The following is a 22320-nucleotide window of genomic DNA, read 5'->3' as shown; positions in this document are numbered from 1 at the left end:
GCAAAGTAGAGTTTAAAGTTGTGCTGGTTTTTTTAACTAAATAGAGATGCAATGGTCTCTCTTTTTGTAACATGGTAAATGTTTATGGGGTAAACATGTATTGCTTTTTGAAGGTATTCTAACACATTTTTTTGTTTCTTTGTTTGCAATACTTTTTTTGCTTATTGCTTCAAAGGTCTCAGAATCCACAAACTCTGGTGATTAGGCTCTGCTCCCAGGATGGATGGATCACTAGTGTGAACTTCTTTATGAATCTCAATAGGTTTTAACTCTAAGGATTAATTTAATTATGACAATTTAAATAGCAACACTGTTAATTGCTGATGATACCAGAAGCATCTAGTTAATGTATTTCTCCAGTGTAAGTGAGCATAGCTGTTCTACTTATTCAAACAGGAAACAAGCTGCAAATTTTGTATATGCAAATAGTCTATTGAATAATCTTAATTGGATAACTGAGAATGCACACAGGTAAAGATGAAGTTTACAGTGCCATCAGCAAAATAGGCTGGACTCCCACAGTGTGAATTTTGTGAGGTTTTATCAAAGGTGACTCATGAAGAGCAGCCAAGCCAGATTAATGAATAATCTAACAAATATATCTACTGAATTACTCTACTTCAATATTACTGTCACACCTGGTATTAAAATATAAAAAGGGATCTAAGTTATTGTGAACATAGCTCTGCTCTTGTGTTTCCCAATTTCCTCACCAGGATCTTACACCCTTTGCAACCTTCCCCTTCATCTAATCTGTATTTATAGTATTGTGTTATATGTTTCATTTGAAATTTGGGTTGCCTTGTTTAAATTAGACTGGAAACGCCTCATGGCATGGACTTTATCTTTTTCCATGTTTTGCACAAAGGTGAGTTAATTTTTGTCGTCATATATATAACAAACAATATAATAGAAAATGAAATCATAATAAAATCCCCAGAGAAAGTCTTTGCAGGTTGTGCCAAAATTTTGTACTGGCTTCTTTGTCCCCGATTGAAACCTAAAGAGGCCCTGATCCAGCAAAGCATTTGAGCAAATGTTTAGCATTAAGAACATAAATAGCCCCATTGAATAGGACTTCTCAGATGATTACATTTAAGCACATGTTTAAGTGCTTTGCTGAATTGGACCATAATATACTTAAGGTTTTGTCTGCACAAACTTGCACTGGTCTAACTAAAGGTGTATTTTTTAAATCCATTTATTAAACTGGAACAAGATTGTGTCTGGACGCACTACTTTCAGGTTGACTGGTTTACTTCAATTTAACTTCATCACGTTTTTATAGGATTGAATTAAGACACTCTTAAAATTGTCTTGACTCAAACTTTCACCAGTTTAATAAAACAAAGTTAGTTAAAACAGTGTAAGTTTGTAGTAGAGAAAGTCTTATTTAGACACATTTTCAAAGAGGCCTCTAAAACTGCAGGGGCCCTTTTCACATTTAAATCTTTGTCACACTAAAACCCGAATTTGTGAGCAAATATATTCCTTAGGTTTGGCTCATGCAAATTCAGTTTGAGCTCACTAGTCTGAGTTGCTGCACCCAAATATCTAGATGTGAAAATTTTAGAGGCAAGATTGAAGCTCATTTGATAATGTCTGTAAAGTGCCACATGCAAACAATTAAAATTAATAATTCTGGCCCATAAACTAATCGGCTGTTATAATGTTATGTATGTAGTAAACTCTGTGAACTTTTGCCATGGTGACATTACACAGAAATAAATCCAGTTGCAACATCTTCTTAGAAAGGCAGAAGTATGTCTGAATTATGAGGATTTTTTTTTTTAAATTGTGTTTATTCTGAACATGATTGCTCTTGTTCCAGTTTTAAAATGTGGTGGGGATGGGGGCAGGGAGGGAATATTGGCTCATTGTCTCTTACAATGACTCAGACCTTCAAGAGGAAGCTCTGACTAGACCCTGCTGAGCTCAGCTATAGGAGGTCATAATTACTTTGTTTTAGAAGCTTAATTACTCTTTGTTTAACCAAATAATAAATATTTGCCTAGCAGCTCCCAGCCCGAAGGCTCACTGTTTATTTATTGGCATTGGCTGATTAGATTGCCATCAAGGAAAGAATTCAGACACTCCAACAACTCATTTCAGAGTAGCAGCCAGGTTAGTCTGTATTCGCAAAAAAGAAAAGAAGAACTTGTGGCACCTTAGAGATGAACAAATTTATTTGAGCATAAGCTTTCATTGCATCCGATGAAGTGAGCTGTAGCTCACGAAAGCTTATGCTCAAATAAATTTGTTCGTCTCTAAGGTGCCACAAGTACTCCTTTTCTTTTTTTTCCAACAACTCAGAGTCCCAGACCAATATCACCCATACCAAACCTTCTCAAGCTCTTAACTGCTTCCTCCTCTCTACACAACAGAAATAAAATGAAACATGTAAGACTTGCAGATTAGCTGTCATTGTAGCCTTCATTTGAATCAGGAAACAATTTATGTGTTTAATTAATATGAACAATATCAGAGGAATATGACATGAAATTCATTAGAAGAGGTAAATTTTCCCCAGTAAATTTAGGGGAATAAACTTCACTTGGGTACAAGACACCTTTATACTAGAGCTGTCAATTAATCGCTGTTTACTCATGCGATTAACTCAAAAAAATTAATTGTGATTAATCACATCGTTAAACAATAGAATACCAATTGAAATTTATTAAATATTTTTGGATGTTTTTCTACATTTTCAAATGTATTGATTTCTATTACAACACAGAATACAAAGCGGACAGTGCTTAGATTATATTTTTTATTACAAATATTTGCACTGTAAAAATTAGTATTTTTCAGTTCACCTCAGACAAGTACTGTTGTGCAGTCTCTATTGTGAAAGCGTAACGTACAAATGCAGATTTTTTTTTTGTTACATAACTGCACTCAAAAACAAAACCACAAGTCCACTCAATCCTCCTTGTTCAGCCAATCGCTAACATGAACAAGTTTGCTTACATTTACGGGAGAGAATGTGCTCTCCTTCTTATTTACAATGTCACCTGAAAGTGGGAACAGGAGTTCGCATGGCACTTGTGTAGCTGGCATTGCAAGGCAGTTATGTGCCAGATATGCTAAACATTCATATGCCCCTTCATAGTACAGCCACCATTCCAGAAAGGATGCTTCCATGCAGATGAAGCTCATTTAAAAAAATAATGTGTTAATTAAATTTGTGACTGAACTCCTTAGGGGAGAACTGTGTCTCCCCTGTTCTGTTTCACCTGCATTCTGCCATATATTTCCTGTCCTAGCAGTCTCAGATGATGACCCAGCACATTGTTTGTTTTAAGAACACTTTCATTGCAGATTTGACAAAATGCAAAGGTGGTACCAATGTGAGATTTCTAAAAATAGTGAAAAGAAAAGGAGTACTTGTGGCACCTTAGAGACTAACAAATTTATTAGAGCATAAGCTTTCGTGAGCTACAGCTCACTAGCTCACGAAAGCTTATGCTCTAATAAATTTGTTAGTCTCTAAGGTGCCACAAGTACTCCTTTTCTTTTTGCGAATACAGACTAACACGGCTGCTACTCTGAAACCTAAAAATAGTGACAGCTCTCAACCTAAAGTTTAAGAATCTGAATTGCCATCCAAAATCTGAGAGGGACAAGGTGTGGAGCATGCTCTCAGAAGTCTTAAAAGAGTAACACTCCAATGCAGAAACTACAGAACCCAAACCACCGAAAAAGGAAATCCAGCCTTCGGCTGGTGGCATCTGACTCAGATGATGAAAATGAACATGTGTCAGTCTGCTCTGCTTTGGATAGTTATCAAGCAAAACCCATCATCAGCCTGGATGCATGTCCTCTGGAATGATGGTTGAAGCATGAAAGGACGTATGAATCTTTAGCGCATCTGACACGTAAATATCTTGCGATGCCAGCTACAACAGTGCCATGAGAACACCTGTTCTCACTTTCAGATGACATTGTAAACAAAAAACAGGCACCATTATCTCCTGCAAATTGCAACCAAACTTGTTTGTCTGAGAGATTGGCTAAAGTAGGACTGAGTGGACTTGTAGGCTCTAAAGTTTTACGTTATTTTATTTTTGAATGCAGTTAAAGGGAATGGCGCATTCACTCTGTTACTGGCATGTGGCTTAGAGAAGAACACAGGTAAAAATATGTCCTGGTTCACATGAAACTGGGAGACTACTTTTGGTAGAAATGCAGGGTGAGGGCATAGCTGCACCTTATCTTTATAAAAGACCGTATGGGGGCCCCAGAAGTCAGCGCTCTGAGCTCGGAAACCCTTCTGACTGAGGTTATGGTCACCAGAAAGGCCACCTTCCAGGAAAGGTAGGACAGAGGAGCAGGTCAGCATGGACTCGAAAGGGGGCCTCATAAGTGTGGACAGGACCAGGTTGAGGTCCCACTGCGGAATGGGCTGTCACACCTGGGGATAAAGCCTGTCCAAGCCCTTGAGGAATCGGTTCACCATGGGATTTCCGAAGACTGATCATCTGCTGCCCCCGGGTGGAAGGCCAAAATGGCAGCCAGGTGTACTTTGATAGCCTGCTGCTTGAGGTACAGTAGGTAGTCCAAAACAAGGGGAAGTGATGCTTGCTGTGGAGGGCTGCCCTTCTGCAGAGGCCAAATGGAAAACTGCTTCCACTTTGCCAGGTACGTGGCATGAGTAGAGGATTTCCTACTTCTCAGCAGAACCTCCCTAACTGAGTCCAAACACTGAAGCTCGAGTGGGTTCAACCATAGAGTTTCCACGCCGTGAGGTGGAGGAACTCCAGGTTGGGGTGTTGTAGATGGCCGTGGTCCTGTGTGATGACGGCCAGGCACACAGGAAGGGCTGTCCACTGAGAGGTTCAACAGTTTGGTGAGCCAGTGCTAGGGGGACCACGCTGGCGCTATGATGATCAAGGAAGCCCTGTCCTGGTGAGCCTTGAGGAGGACTTTGTGTATGAGTGGAAAGGGTGGGAACATGTACACCAAGTGACTCGTCCATGAAAGGTGGATCTGGAACACTTGGCATGCCAGACGAACCGCCCTCCGCTCCCTTACATTGATGTGCAGTGATAGTTCTATGTGGGACCATCGGCTTTGGGTTCTGATATTGTCCATGTGCACTCCCCAACTGAGTGCTGAGGCGTCCGTGACTAGGGATAGCGTAGGTTGGGGATGGGCAAAGGGTTCTCCCACACAGACCACTTGCGGCTGCAGCCACCAGCAGAGTGATACCAGTCAGTTCTGTGGTTTTAGGGAACCAGGGCGCAGTATCTAGCCTGTCTGACTCATGAAAGACACCCCCCCAGCCCCTGCTTGAACCAAAATTGATCAAAGAAAAGATTTGCAGAGAGCAGTGAAGGGCGGTGGGAGACACACCTAGACCCTCCTGACAAGGGTGACAAGATTAAGGCATCGCCATTAGCATACAGACTAGAGAACAGAGAACTGCACTGAACTCTGGGACCAGAAAAGCAGGGAAGCACCCCATCATGGGGAATCTCTGCTCCAGATGTTAATGAACCTATGCCTGCAAACACCCAGCTCAGCAGTTATCAGACCAATTCTAGTAATGATTCCTTGATTGATATCCAAAATACTGAAGCAGCCTAGTTGCATTGTGAGCTCCCTGGAAGAAAACATCACCCATAGCCAAAAATGATCAGCTCCTATTGTCTAGCCTAAAGAAAACCCTTGAGGCATCAGTTTACCCATAAACAAATCTAGTGTTCTCCATTGAACCACTGTATTTTCTCTACAAAAACCCCTACCTATGCCCATGTAAGTGTTCTGATACAGGGACCTAAACTCTGTATCAGTTCTACTGGACTCCCTCTCCTGACTGATCATGCTGGGGTTCTGCCTGTCTCCAGCAGTCCGGACCCTGAGCTAACATCACCACCTGGGAACCCCAACTAGTTCAAGTCTTGAGGAGTGGGTGAAATACCTCTTTCTCTCTCTCTTCCTTTCTACCTTTAATAATGGAACTGTTATGTTTGTTTAGCCCTCCTTGTGTAATTATCACTATTATTCAGTAAATAAATTTTATGGTTAAGGTGGTTGCTTCTCTCTCTCTCTCTCTCTCTCCCCCTCTCTGAACTTTATTCTTGTGTTTTTAGCTTCCCCATTTACTGTGCAGCAACGCTTCATTTACCTAAGCTAAAGATCCCTGTAGCACCCAAAAATACTGTGGGGTTTGCTCATCAAGTGGGTTACTACCAGTGTAATTGTAACATGGAAGTGGGGATAGGGACGTGCTGAACCTGCGGTGTATAAGGGTAGCAGCTGAAAATGCTGCTTGGCCCAGCCTATTGAGACCGGGGCATATAAGGGAGTCAGCTTGAGAGTGCTGATTGACCCAGTCCACTCAGACTTTCTCTGTAGTATGTGTGTGTGTGGGTGGGTGGGCGTGTTCATCCGATTCTGGGGCTGGAAGAACCCAGCCCTAGGGAACCTAGGTCCTGCAAGATAGCTACATTGGGAGGGGATTTGCAGAAGGGAGAAGAGCTCCATCTGAACACACAAGTACTACATTAATAGAATTACAGACACCCCCCCCCCAGAGTAACCCTAATAAATGAGCATACCCCAGAGAAACAGGCACATCTGGTAACAGGAGAGACTCAAGAATGCGAGGGTGACGAACCTGCCCAGTGGGTCCCTTCTGGGCTTGTGCACCTGGAGCAACCACGCCAGGAGAGGCCAAAGGCGCAATCTGATGTGCTGGACCACGCATGTGCAGGCCACCATATGCCCCAACAGTTTCATGCAATTTCTGGCCATTGTTGTGGGGAACCGGCAGAGGTTCTCGATGATGTCCCTGCATGCTCGGAAGCACAGCTCGGGCAGGAATGTCCTGGCATGCGTCAAGTCCAAGAAAGCTCCTATGAATTCTATTCTCTGCATCAGGGCTAATGTGGATTTGGGCATGTTTAATATGAGGCCTGGCCTGAGGAAGGTGGCCTAAGCCAGAGCCACATGCTCCATAGCCTGTGCTTGCGACGTGGCCTGGGAAAACTTGCACTTAATGTTTGCTAAGAAAGGCTGCTACAACCGCCATACACTTCGTGAACACCTAGGGGGCCACCGAAAGTCCAAACTGGGAGCATCCTGAACTGGCAGTGCTGGCCGCTGACCACACAGCGAAGAAATCATCTGTGGGCCGGGATAATGGAGATATGAAAGTACGCATTTTTCAAGTTGAGGGCGGCATACCAGTCCCCCAGATCCAGGGAAGGAATGATGGAGGCCAGGGAAACCATGCAAAACTTCACCTTTCCTTATGGATGTGTTGAGGTCTCACAGATCCAGGATAGGCTGGAGGCCACCCTTGGCCTTGGGGATGAGGAAATAACAGGAGTAGAACCCCTTGCCCCTGAATTCCTGAAGAACCTCCTCTATTGCCTGTAGCAAGAAGAGTTGTTCATGAGAACAGTCCCTGAAGAGGGACATGGAAAGGGGGTGGGAAGGAACAGAATTGGATAGAATATCCCACCCCTACTGTGCCGAGGACCCAGTGATCTGATGTGATCTGGGACCAAGCATGGTAGAAGTGGGACAGTTGATTCACAAAGAGGGGATAAGGATCCGAGGTTAGTACTGGAGCTCCGACCTTGGGAGCTTCTTCAAAAGTTTAGCTTCGGGCCGGGGGCTGTTTGAATAAGCCCTGTCCTTGGCCTGAGGAGAACTGGGTACCTCCTATCATTCCTACCTAGTCTCCTGGACAAGTCCCGCCTCGGGGGCCCAGAATAGAAGTGGGATGGGGGTCGAGGCTTTAATTGCTGTCTTTGGAGTGCAGGGGTGTGGATCCCCAAAGACTTGAGTCACCCCTGAGTCCTTAAGACTGTGCAAGTAAGAGTCTGAATTTTGGGCAAACAAGCCCACACAGTCAAAGGGCAGATCCTGGATAGTGTTCTGGACTTCTGGTGGTATACCCGACACCTGCAGCCATGTGCTGTGTCTCATTGTAATGGCGGTAGCAATAGTGCAAACTGCCGAGTCCGCCGCATCTAACGCAACCTGGAAGGGGGTTTTTGAGACCACCCTGTCCTCCTCTAGAAGTGCTTTAAACTCCTGGCACGAGTCAGCCAGGAGCAACTCCTGAAACTTTGCCAACACGCTCCAGGAGTTGAAAGCATAGCAGCCGAGTACCGCTTGCTGGTTGGCCACTCAAAGCTGGAGCCCCCCGGTCAAGTAGATCTTTCAGATGAAAAGGTCCAGCTTCTTAACGTCCCGTGACTTTGGAGCAGGACCTGGCTGCCCCTGCCGCTCCTTGTGATTTGCCTCATCGACCACTAGAGTCCCTGGTTGGAGGTGGGTGAAAAGGTGTTCAAACCCTTTCTGCAGCACAAAATAACGTCTCTCCACCCCTTTAGTGCTGGGTGGTATCAAGCCGGAGTCTGCCAGAGCACCCTAGTAGTGTACTGGATAGTTTTTATCATGGGAAAAACCACCCTAGATGAACCCTCCAGGGCAAGGATGTCTACCATCGGGTTCGACTCCTCCATAACCTCCTCCGCTTGGAGGTTTAGGTTTAGGGCCACCCTCCTAAGAAGGTCCTGGTGGCCCCTGGTGTCCATCACCGGTAGGGGTGGTGATGGTGCCCGCCCCTGCCTTGTCTGTCAAGTAGGAGGCGGCAGCCTGTGGGACTGGGTCTTCCTGCCCTTTTGGCTCCCTAGAGGCTGGGTTGGGTGGATCAGTCTCCCCCCGTGACTGGAGGTAGCTCCAGTACAATTGGTGGCACTGGTTCAGGTGCTGTGCCCGAGTACGAGGGCCCAGAATCCTTGTCCCGTATGGGGTCCTCCAGAGCCCTGGAGGTGTGGGGAGACACCAACGTTGCTGAGATGCGGATGCCAGTGATGCAGCCCTGACCCCGATGATAGACGCAAGGATTCCAAAAGACCATTGTACGGGTCCTGCTACTGGGGGGGCCAGGATACCACCGGTGCCAAGAGTCCACAACTCTGCAGTGCTGGGACCACGAGCAGTACCAGCTGCGCCGGGAGACAGAAGACTCAGACTCCAACTCAGAAGACTACTGTGAGCCTGACCAAAGGGGGACGGAGCCTGACTGTGCCAGGGAATGATACTGGAGTGATGGGGAGCGGCGCCATAACATCATGGGCTTGCCCTGATGATGAACAGGGGGAGGGGAGTGATGCCATTGGTGCTGTGAAGGGTGTCAGAGATGGTGCCACATGCAGCACCATCATAAATGCCACATACAGTGGTGTTGTCAGGGCTGCTGATGGTGCTGGAACTTGAGCCGATATCTGGATCGGTGCCGGTGTTCGCATCTGCGGGGCTGGGGACAGTGTCGTCATGGCAATAAGCTGCCTCATAGGTGTCCAACGTGAAGGGGAGGTCAAGCTCTTCCTCCAAATCCTCCTGGGGAGTCCACCAGCACTGGACTCGACTCTGGCCCTGACCGGAGTCCATCAACCGTTCTGGGTCTTGAGGGCTAAACTGGGGATGTCCCAACATGGAAGGACCCAGCTGGAATCCCCTTGCGGCTTCTTAACAGGGGAACAACCGCATCCACCTTCTTTTTCTTATGTGTGACCGGGAACTGAGTGCGGTGCCACCTGCTAGAGCAGGCCTTACGAGCTGGGGTGCTATGCTGATGCTACTTGGAGGAGTCCTTCCTCGGTGCTGGGGCATCCTGCACCAAGGCGCTATGCACCAATGATGCCGGTGCCATTTCCGGTACTGGCAGAGGGCTGACTCCATCGGGAGGAGCTTTAAACGATAGTCCCTTTTAGGGGAGATTGCTCTCTTAGTCCTAGGTCTAAAGCTCCTGGGAATTGGGCACTTGTCTGTCTGATGACCTTCTCCTAAGCACTTAAGACAAGCAGCATGCGGATCACCTCTCACACGCCTTAAACCCTTGTTACCGAGGCATGCCCCAGTGCCTGGGGAAAACTAGGGGTGGGCCCCCAAAGTAAGCTTAACTAACTATAGACTACTATACAACTCAAACTATTTACAAATGAGAAAAGGAAACCACTTGGTACCACTTGCGAATGCAAGAGACTGAGCTGCTCCAACGACTGTCACTGGCGGTAAGAAGGAACTGAGTAGGCGGTGGGTTAGCAAGGACCTATATACACTGCCATGAAGGTGTCACTCCAGGGGTCTTCACAGCTGACCCAACAGGTACAAGTAGGGGGAAAACCTTCTGACAATCATGCACATGGCACGCACACACACCTATTGGAATGCACATGAGCAATCACTCGAAGAAGAACTAAGTTCTCTCTTACATAAGAAATAGCTTCTTGGTCTAGCATGAGTAAGGTTGGAAATATAAAACAAACATGCTTTAATTGTTGTACGTGACTCTTTTTATATTGGAGCACGCATTGCAGTTGTAACAGCGGATCTTTCTGGATCATGGTCATCGTGAGAGGGACTTTCCAGAATGACCTCAGGCCTGAAGTCTGCTCACCTCAATGAGGATTGGGCCATGCTGACCATAACCAGAGCATGTGGACCACATACTTGGCCCCAAATCTATGAAGATGGCACCTGAGGTAGAGTAAGTGGGATTCATTAAAGGTCAAGACCACCATGCAGAAAAGCTATGGCTGTACAGAGCCTAGAGAGAAAAGGAGTACTTGTGGCACCTTAGAGACTAACAAATTTATTAGAGCATAAGCTTTCGTGAGCTACAGCTCACTTCATCGGATGCATTTGGTGGAAAAAACAGAGGAGAGATTTATATACACCCACACAGAGAACATGAAACAATGGGTTTATCATACACACTGTAAGGAGAGTGATCACTTAAGATAAGCCATCACCAACAGCAGGGGGGGGAAGGAGGAAAACCTTTCATGGTGACAAGCAGGTAGGCTAATTCCAGCAGTTAACAAGAATATCAGAGGAACAGTCGGCACTGCGATGGGTACCCGCATGGCCCCACAGTATGCCAACATTTTTATGGCTGACTTAGAACAACGCTTCCTCAGCTCTCGTTCCCTAATGCCCCTACTCTACTTGCGCTACATTGATGACATCTTCATCATCTGGACCCATGGAAAAGAAGCTCTTGAGGAATTCCACCATGATTTCAACAATTTCCATCCCACCATCAACCTCAGCCTGGACCAGTCCACACAAGAGATCCACTTCCTGGACACTACGGTGCTAATAAGCGATGGTCACATAAACACCACCCTATATCGGAAACCTACTGACCGCTATTCCTACCTACATGCCTCTAGCTTTCATCCAGATCATACCACTCGATCCATTGTCTACAGCCAAGCGCTACGATATAACCGCATTTGCTCCAACCCCTCAGACAGAGACAAACACCTACAAGATCTCTATCATGCATTCCTACAACTATAGTACCCACCTGCTGAAGTGAAGAAACAGATTGACAGAGCCAGAAGAGTACCCAGAAGTCACCTACTACAGGACAGGCCCAACAAAGAAAACAACAGAACGCCACTAGCCATCACCTTCAGCCCCCAACTAAAACCCCTCCAACGCATCATCAAGGATCTACAACCTATCCTGAAGGACGAGCCATCGCTCTCTCAGATCTTGGGAGACAGACCAGTCCTTGCTTACAGACAGCCCCCCAATCTGAAGCAAATACTCACCAGCAACCACACACCACACAACAGAACCACTAACCCAGGAACCTATCCTTGCAACAAAGCCCGTTGCCAACTCTGTCCACATATCTATTCAGGGGATACCATCATAGGGCCTAATCACATCAGCCACACTATCAGAGGCTCGTTCACCTGTGCATCTACCAATGTGATATATGCCATCATGTGCCAGCAATGCCCCTCTGCCATGTACATTGGCCAAACTGGACAGTCTCTACGTAAAAGAATGAATGGACACAAATCAGACGTCAAGAATTATAACATTCAAAAACCAGTTGGAGAACACTTCAATCTCTCTGGTCACTCGATCACAGACCTAAGAGTGGCTATCCTTCAACAAAAAAGCTTCAAAAACAGACTCCAACGAGAGACTGCTGAATTGGAATTAATTTGCAAACTGGATACAATTAACTTAGGCTTGAATAGAGACTGGGAATGGATGAGTCATTACACAAAGTAAAACTATTTCCCCATGGTATTTCTCCCTCCCACCCCACCCCCCACTGTTCCTCTGATATTCTTGTTAACTGCTGGAATTAGCCTACCTGCTTGTCACCATGAAAGGTTTTCCTCCTTCCCCCCCCTGCTGTTGGTGATGGCTTATCTTAAGTGATCACTCTCCTTACAGTGTGTATGATAAACCCATTGTTTCATGTTCTCTGTGTGTGTGTGTATATAAATCTCTCCTCTGTTTTTTCCACCAAATGCATCCGATGAAGTGAGCTGTAGCTCACGAAAGCTTATGCTCTAATAAATTTGTTAGTCTCTAAGGTGCCACAAGTACTCCTTTTCTTTTTGCGAATACAGACTAACACGGCTGCTACTCTGAAACCAGAGCCTAGAGAGTGGCTAAAAGATTTGTTCTTAGTAATGGAAATCAAAATCCTACCAAAGAATTGAAGAATGGTATACAGATATGGCTGCACAGGCAGGTATGGAAAGGATCCCCTTCCATAATAAAAATGATAGATAAGTTTACTCATATGGGCAAACTTCATAGAAATTAAATGATTCAGGTTGAGTCCTTCTGGTACTCTCTCCCATCCCTTTTCCCTTTCTTCCTTCTGTTGGTCTCCTCTGTAGTAGTATTGACTTTTATGTCCTTTATATTTCATTGTGTGTGCAAAAGTTCATATGATTGATAGTTTTATTCTATGTATGGTAACTTGTACTGTAGTCAAAGTTTTTTAATTATTACATTGGTATACAAAAATTTCAATAAAAAGACCATGCACAATTGTGCTTTCTCAGTTCACCAACAGTATCTAGAAGAAGTGCCCCTTTCCTTCCCAGACCATGAGACCACCCAGGATAAGAAGAGGTGGAGAGTCTGGTCATCAGCTATGCCAGCTTGACTAGTCTGCTCTTATCCAAGAGACCCCTGCCAGTGTCAAGTGCTCTGACTGAACTACTCCATCATGTGGTTCTACTAAATGCAACCACATGAGTTAAAAATCACAAGGCCACAAAGCAGAAAAAGTTCAAACTCTTTTTGTCTTAAGGGAGAAATACCTCTTTATTTATCCAACGCCCATTGAAAGCACTGGCAAAACACATGTTGTTTGTAGGAGCTGGAGCAAGACCTTATTTTCCTCTATGGCCAGGCAGCGCAGCTGCATTTCTGCTTTCTCTCTCTCTCTCTCTCTCTCTCTCTCTCTCTCTCCCTCCCCCCAACACCTCTTCCTTAAACACAATTCCAAATCTATGTGCCAGCTCAACAGCCTCCTCCTAGAAGCTTCTTCTTCCCCGCCCCCCCCCAAAATCCCTTTATTTTACAAATGGCTAGGGAGGGGAAAATGACTATACAGTTGACTTTTGCTAAATTCTGATGGGCAAAATCTGCTCTCAGTTACATTCATGTAAATCAGAACTAACTCAATATACTTTAATTAGTCTCGATTTATACCAATGCAAATTAGAGACAAATTTGCCTCTGCATACTAATTTTCCCAAAACTGTTACTTGAGTCTGTAATTTCCCTGCTCTGCATGTTGTCCTTCCTGAAAACAATTAAAATGTGAGGCCAAGATCCCAGCCCCTTATCCAACTGCTTTAAGCTATTCAGACAATGAAACGCTAACACAATGGGGCAACTGAGGATTATGCAGCACAGGGGAATCTTTAGGAAGCATGAAGCTGACACAACCAGTTTTGGGACACTCTCTGCTGGCTCCCAGATGAATGGTGGGCAAGGAGGGGGTATGACTGCATCAACTTGCTCTCCAACAATACAGTCCCTAAGGAACTGTTACTACTGTGTAACGTAGAACAGCACTTATTCTAGGCCAGTGGTTTTCAACCTTTTTTCATTTGCAGACCCCTAAAAAATTTCAGATGGAGGTGTGGACCCCTTTAGAAATCTTAGACAGACTGTGGACCCCGAGGGATCTTTGGGCCACAGGTTGAAAAAAAAAAAAAAATGGTTACTCACCTTTTCAGAACTGTTGTTCTTCGAGGTGTGTAGTTCATGTCCATTCTAAATCAGGTGTGGATGTGCTGCATGCATGACAGCTGGAAGCTTTTTCCCCTAGCAGTATCCGTAGGGTCAGCCTAGGCGCCCCCGGAGTTGCGCCTTCATGGCGTCCAATATAGGGCCCAGCCAACCCGACCCTTTCTCAGTTCCTTCTTGCCAGCTACTCTGACAGAGGGGTAAGGAGGGAGGATATTGGAATGGACATGAACACCACATCTTGAAGAACAACAGTTAGGAGAAGAAAAGGAGTACTTGTGGCACCTTAGAGAGACTAAAATTTATTAGAGCATAAGCTTTCGTGAGCTACAGCTCACTGCTCACAAAAGCTTATGCTCTAATAAATTTGTTAGTCTCTAAGGTGCCACAAGTACTCCTTTTCTTTTTGCGAATACAGACTAACACGGCTGCTACTCTGAAACCAGTTATGAGAAGGTGAGTAACCGTTTTTTCTTCTTCGAATGCTTGTTCATGTCAATTCCAATCAGGTGACTCACAAGCCCAGATTCAGGAGCTGGGGTCAGAGTTGTCCACTGATTGGAGCACCGCTTTACCAAAAGCGGTGTCGTCTCTGGCCTGCTGGGTAATTGCATAGTGCGCAGTGAAAGTGCGTATGGAGGACCACGTCACTGCTCTGCATATTTCCTGCATCGGAACCTGAACCAGGAACGCCGTTGAAGAGGCCTGCGCCCTAGTGGAGTGCACAATGATTAGAGGGCACAAACCCCTGCCAGATTGTAGCACTCTTGGATACAGGACACGATTCATGATAAGATCCGTTGGAATGAAAGGTTTTCCTGTCTCTCTCATCTGCCACAGCCACAAATAACAATGGATTTTTGGAACGGTTTTGCTCTTTCAATGTAAAAGGCTAGCGCTCTGCAGACATCCAATGAGTGAAGCCTCTGCTCCCTGCAGCTCAAGTAGCTTCAGATAGAATACGGGGAGGAAGATTGAGTTTGCAACATCCAGGTGTAGTGACCACTCGTGGAACAACCTGCTGAGATAATCCGCCAACTCGTTCTGTACCCCAGGGAGGTACAATGCTTGTAGGTGTATAGCATGCTCTACACAGAAGTCCCAAAGGATGAGGGCTTCCTGGCACAGGGGAGAGGAGAGTGCATCCCCATTTGTTGATATAAAATCACCACCCATGGTGTTGTCTGTCATAACTGATACACATCTTCCTGTTAAGTGGGCTCAGAAAGCCTGGCATGCCAAGTGTACCGCTCTCAGACATCAGATGTGGAGGGCGAGTTCCGCCCGAGACCAGAGGCCTTGAGTCATGAGGTCCCCCAGATGTGCTCTCCAGCCCAAGGTTAACACATCTGTCACTAGTGAGAGAGACGGCTGTGGGCTGGTGAAGGGGATCCCTGCACATACCACCTGTGGGTCGAGCCACCACAGGAGGGAGTCAAGGACAGGACAAGGCAGGGTCACTATCCTGTCCAAGCTGTCCCGGACTGGCCACTACACTGACGCTAGCCACGACTGAAGGATTCAAAGGGTCTGAGTCTGGCATGCTGTATTACGTAGATACAGGCAGCCATGTGTCTTAGAAGTTTCAGGCAATTCCTTGTGGTGGTGGTGGGGAACTGCCTGAGACCTTGAATGATCTCGCAGAGAGTCTGAAATCTTGCTTCCGGGAGGTATTCCCTGGTTTGTGTTGTGTCCAGTACTACCCCTATAAACTCTATCCTCTGAACCGGGGACAGCGTTGATTTCCCCTCGTTCAGAAGACAGCCCAGTTTGTTGACCGTTGCTCTTATGAAGTTGACCTGTGCCTCCACTTGAGACCCGGAATGGCCCTGGATGAGCCAGTTGTCAAGGTACAGGAACACCTGTACCTGCTGCCTGTGCAGGAATCCGGCCCGACTGCCAAGCACTTGGTAAACATTCAAGGTGTCACCGACAGACCGAATGAGAGGACTGAACTGGTAGTGGTTGTTGCTCACCACAAAGGGATATTTTCTGTGGGGTGGAGTTATTGCTATATGAAAGTACGTGTCCTTCAAATCGAGGGCAGCATACCAGTCCCCTGGATTCAAGGAAGTGATGATGGAAGCCAAAGAGACCAGGCGGAACTTAAGTTTGTTCATGAACTTCTTGAGCTCTCGCAGGTCTAGGATGGGCCTGAGCCCACCTTTGGCTTTCAGTATTAGGAAATACCAGGAATAGAAGCCCTTGCCTTTCAGCTCCTGAGGAACCTCTTCTCCTGTTCCCAACGATAGGAGTGAGTGCCCCTCCTGTATGAGGAGTTGCTCGGGAAAGGGATCCCTGAAGAGAGACAGTGAAGGGAGGTACAAGGGCGGGAGGGCCGAGAATTGGAGGGAGTATCCCCTTTCTACTGTGCATACACCAATGGTTCGATGTAATATGGGCCCAAGCAGGGTACAAAGGGGATAGTCATGACAAGAAGGTAAGACTGGGTGGATCCAGTTTCTGAGCTGGTGCTCCAGCCTCATGCACACCTTCAAAAGATTTGTTTCTGGCTCGAAGGAGGCTTGGTCTGACCAGAGCCCTGGCCTGAGTATGGATGTGGCCTCTTCTTGCTACTCCTATTCCTCCTCCGGGAGCCATCCAGTCAGTTTTGCTGGTAAAACTGCAAAAGAGGTTGTGGCCTAAAATGCCTGTGCTGTGTGGCAGGGGTGTGCATGACCATGGACTTGAGGATGCCCCCCCCCCCCCCCCGAGTCTTTTAAGCTGTGAAATCGCCTGTCCGTCTTTTCAGAGAACAGGACCAGATCTTCAAAAAGAGTTGGTCTTGAACGGTCTGTTGGACTTTGTGAGGTAGTCTAGAGACCTGGAGCCAAGAGCTCCTTCTCATGGCCACTCCTATAGCTATGATTCAGGTGGCCGTGCCATCAAGAGCCACCTGCAAGAAGGCCCTAGCAATGAGTTTGCCTTCCTCCACCAAGGCAGTAAATTCAGTGCAGGAGTCTGGTAGTAGCAGCTCAACAAACTTGGCCATCGGTCCGCAGGTATTAAAGGAGTATCTATGAATGATGGCCTGTTGGTTTGCAATGCAGAGCTGCAAACCACCAGTAGAGTAAACTTTCCTGCTGAACAAGTCTACCTTTCTCACCTCCTGGCTTTTAGGGGTGGGTCCCTGAAACCCCTGGCTCTCTCTTTGGCTTGCCACATCCATCACCAAGGAGTTGGGTGGAGGATGGGTATAGAGATCCTCATACCCCTTTGAGGGGACGAAATACCATCTCATACCTTTTCACTGTAGGGGGCAAAGAGGCCGGAGTCTGCCACAACATTTTTGTGGTCTCATTTATAGTTTTAATGAGTGGCAGTGCAAATATGCAAGGGCCCATAGGGAGCAAGGATGTCCACCATGGGGATCAGCATCCTCTACCACTTCCTCTGCCTGGATCCCCCAACAACTGTTGCAGGACTCTGCTATCCTCCAAGGCCAGGGCCGTTTAAGCGCTCACAATGGCCTCATCTGGGGAGGACAAGAGCACCGACACACAGCCTTGGTCACTGCCCTCAGCGTCAAGAAGGTCACGTTGTTTGTGGGGCCAGCGTAGCTGGTGCTGAGGTCAGAGCAGTAGCCGGAAGCACATGTGTCATCACCAGAGATAGTCCTGGAGCCAGCTGCTGTGCAGGGGCGAAGGATGCAGAAACAACTGACACCGACCTGGATCTCGATGCCTGGCTTGGATCCTGGGCCTGATGGTAAGGCCAGGAAGTCCAAAAGGGCCACTGAGCTGGTGGTTGCCATTGAGATAGGTGGCCATGGTGCCAGAGGAGGCTGGAGGTGTTGCCTAGAAGTAGACATTCTGCTGCTGGATCTATTTGAGTGATAGGACTCCTCCTCAGACTCCAAAAAAGACCACAGAGGAGCAGTACTGTTTGGTGCAGATGAGCAGTGCCAACCTCTAAGTACTGGTGTGGTTCCCCCACATGGGCAGCTGGCACTGGGGAGTGGTGCACCAGAGATGAGGAGTGACATGACATCATCGCTGGCTTGCTCCTAGATGGAATATGCGGTTGGGTTATCACCAGTACCTCATCCCTCCTTGTAGAAGGCAGTGCCATCAGGCAAATAAAGTCCTGAGCTGCCTCAAAGGTCTCTGGAGTGGAGGGGAGTTAGTGTCCCAGCCATGACAGTCTGGAGAACCGTAGTGGGCCAGATTTGATTGGACTCCTTGCTGGGCAGGAGCGACGAGCCTCTGGGAGCTGCCGGGCCCAAAGCAGGCTGGGTGGGCTGAGGTCTCCCTGCCACTGGCTCCTTAGGCTTAGGAGGGGCAGAGTGCCCTCTCTCCTGCCTCTTTTCCTTCTGGGGTACCAGAGATAAAGGTGGGCACCTGCCAGAAGTCTTACGTTCAGCAATGTATCAGTGCCAAGAGTCCTTGGCCTCCTTTCTTGGCGCCTGGGGTCAGACTGCAGGCGGAAGGCTGCCTCCATGAGGATAATTCTGAATCTCTGCTCGCACTCCTTAAGGGTTCTCGGCCGAAACCCTTTACAAATGAGGTAGTCATCTTTTTGGCCAGCACTTCAAGCAAGAAGTGTGCAGGTCACTCTTGGGCATAAGTTTTCAGTCTTCACAAGATTTGAACCTCTGAGACCAGGGCATAACAACCTTTTGCAGACCCCTTAGGCATTGTCTGCAGAACCCCAGGTTGAAAACCACTGACCTAGATGATTCTAAGACCATGTCTACATTATGGGGACGATAGTGGCATGCCAGCATAACCTCTATAGTGTAGAGGCAGACTACAGGAACAAAAGGGGTTTGTCCATTCCTGCAGGAACTCTACCTCCCTGAGTGACATTTTTCTGTTGACCTAGCTGCATCTACAAAGGGGGTTAGGTCATCATAGTTATATCACTCAGAGGTGCGGATTTTTTACACCCCTGGGTGCTGTAGCTATGTCAACCTAAATTTTAAGTGTAGACCACCAGACCTAAGTTACACCTGAGACTGAATGAGGCCCCAGATCAGGAAAGTAGAAAGGTAGCTTTGGATTGTCTCTTCCCCCCCCTGCCAGCTGGAGCCAAGAATGAGGGTTCTGTATTCTAACCTGGACTTCTCTCATACCAAGCTTTCCAATTGCCTTTGATTTATTCCTGCCACTCATACCTCACTCTACTCTTGAGCAGTGGCTGTAGATCAAGTGTAGTTATAGAAATATTTCTGGGGGAGAGGAGCGGGGGAAATCCATAAAACATTTAGTTTGTATGCAAGTCCACATAAATGGTGTAATCTTATATTACCCATTACCCCCTATGCACATTAGAAACTGACCCCCTTGTCATTGAGTCCCCCAACCTGGTACCGAAAAAAGTTTAATTGCTGCTGTAAACAGGACAAAACCATTTCAACATGCTATATAAAGTCTCCTGTCTCCAAGCCGATAAATGCTGTTCAGTGTTTCCTTTAGAGACAAAAAGAAAAACATGATTCTAGTTCAGCCCAAATGCTCTGCAGTCTTTTGTTAACCAAATGTACTGCTTTGACCAGCAGGTGTTGCTACAAGCTACCTAATGCATGTGGGTGTGGGGGGAGAGAGGGGATGAGGGGCTTTCATCAAGGAGAAACAAACAGAACTTTCACACCATAGCCTGGCCAGTCATGAAACTAGTTTTCAAAGCTTCTCTGATGTGCACTGCACCCTCCTGTGTTCTTCTAACTGCCCTGGTGTCTGGCTGTGCGTAACCAGTAGCCAGGCGATTTGCCTCAACCTCCCACCCCCCCCCCATAAACATCTCCCCCTTACTCTCACAGATATTGTGGAGTGCACAGCAAGCAGTAATAACAGTGGGAATATTGGTTTCACTGAGGTCTAACCGAGTCAGTAAACTGCGCCAGCGTGCTTTTAAACGTCCAAATGCACATTCTACCACCATTCTGCACTTGCTCAGCTTGTAGTTGAGCAGCTCTTGACTACTCTCCAGGCTGCCTATGTATGGCTTCATGAGCCATGGCATTAAGGGGTAGGCTGGGTCCCCAAGGATAACTATAGGCATTTCAACATCCCCAACCGTTATTTTCTGGTCTGGGAAGAAAGTCCCTTCCTGCAGCTTTTGAAACAGACCAGAGTTTCTGAAGATGCGAGTGTCATGTACCTTTCCCGGCCATCCCACGTTGATGTTGGTGAAAGGTCCCTTGTGATCCACCAGTGCTTGCAGCACTGTTGAAAAGTACCCCTTGCAGTTTATGTACTCGCTGGCTTGGTGCTCCAGTGCCAAGATAGGGATATGGGTTCCGTCTATGGCCCCACCACAGTTAGGGAATCCCATTGCAGCAAAACCATCCACTATGACCTGCACATTTTCCAGGGTCACTACCCTTGATATCAGCAGATCTTTGATTGCGTTGGCTACTTGCGTCACAGCAGCCCTCTCAGTAGATTTGCCCACTCCAAATTGATTCCCAACTGACCAGTAGCTGTCTGGCGTTGCAAGCTTCCACAGGGCTATTGCCACTCGCTTCTCAACTGTGAGGACTGCTCTCATCTTGGTATTCTTGCGCCTCAGGGCAGAGGAAAGCAAGTCACAAAGTTCCATGCAAGTGCCCTTACGCATGCGAAAGTTTCACAGCCACTGGGAATCATCCCAGACCTGCAACACTATGTGGTCCCAACAGTCTGTGCTTGTTTCCCGGGCCCAGAATCCGCGTTCCTCCACATGAACCCCATTAGCACCATGATGCCCACATTGGCAGGGCCCGTGCTTTAAGAGAAGTCTGCGTCCATGTACTCATCATTCTCATCACCGCGCTGATGTCACCTACTCACCTGGTTTCGCTTTGCCAGGTTCTGGTGCTGCATATACTGCTGGATAATGCATGTGGTGTTTAATGTGCTCCTAAATGCCAAAGTGATCTGAGCGGGCTCCATGCTTGCCGTGGTATGGCGTCTGCACAGAAAAAAGGAGCGGAACGATTGTCTGCTGTTGCCCTGATGGAGGGAGGGGCGACTGACGACATGGCTTACAGGGAATTAAAATCAACGAAGGGGGTGGCTTTGCGAGAAACTGAATGGCTGCCTCAGGGATAGAACTCAAAACTGGGTTTAGCAGGCCATCGATTTCACCGAGGGAGGGAGGGAGGAGAAAATGAATTCAAAACAAATCTGGTCTATTTCTTGTTTTGAGCTACTTCATCTATCCTTATACGTCATGCTGGCAGCAGACTGTGCAGTACGACCGCTAGCCAGTCACCTCCTGGGTGCTCGGCCGAAGACGGTGCAGTATGACTACTGGCCATCGTCTTCTGCTAACTGCAGATTAAAAGACAGTGTACTGCCAGTAGGACTCAATCTCCATGAGACGAAACAAGGGAAAATGACCTGGCTGAGTCACTCCCATGTTTGCCCAGGCGCCCAGTTAAAAGAGCACCCAGGACTACGTCGACAACGGCTACCAGTCATATTGCACTGTCTGCTGCCAAAAGGCAATAAACTGCTGCTATGTAGCAATGCAGTACCTTGTCCGCCAGCACCCAGGAGACATACGGTGACGGTTAGCTGAGTGGGCTCCATGCTTGCCATGGTATGGCGCCTGCACAGGTAACTCAAGAAAAAAGGCACAAAACGATTGTCTGCCCTTGCTTTTACAGAGGAAGGGAGGGAACAGGGGCCTGACAATATGTACACAGAACCACAGAACAAAACAGTGACAATGTTTTAGCCCCATCAGGCACTGGAATTTCTACCCAGAATTCAAATGGGCGGTGGAGACTGCAGGAACTGTGGGATAGCTACCCACAGGGCAGAACTCTGGAAGTCGACTGTTGCCTCGGTACTGTGGACACAGTCTGCCGACTACATGCACTTAGAGCATTTGTGTGGGGACACACACTCTACTGTATAAAAACACTTTCTACAAAACTGACTTCTATAAATTCAACCTAATTTCGTAGTGTACACATACCCTTAGAGTGACAGTCAATTTAAAAAATATTCCTATCTGAAAAATTGTACCTGGTGCTGTATCCTTCTGTGCCATACCTTAAGTGGAAGCAAGGCTGGTGCTGACCTTCTGTGTGTAGCCTTCCTTGGTGCCGTGGCTGCCGTCTGAGCAGTTCTGCGGGTGGCGCAGATGAGCTTGGTGCTGGAGGGGGAGGAGGCCACTTTGGGTCTGCTACTCGACTCCTTGCTTCTGCCAGCATAGGTCCCTGAACGGATGGTACTGGAAGTGACCAGTGGGTCAAAGGTACTCACTCTGGAAGAGGTTGGCACCATGGGCAGCGATCTCGCTAGAGACAGTTTCTTTAACTGTTCTCGACGTGGT

The sequence above is a fragment of the Dermochelys coriacea genome, chromosome 6 (genome assembly GCF_009764565.3).
Source record: "Dermochelys coriacea isolate rDerCor1 chromosome 6, rDerCor1.pri.v4, whole genome shotgun sequence".
Taxonomy (NCBI): domain Eukaryota; kingdom Metazoa; phylum Chordata; order Testudines; family Dermochelyidae; genus Dermochelys; species Dermochelys coriacea.
This window is presented reverse-complemented; position numbering follows the sequence as displayed.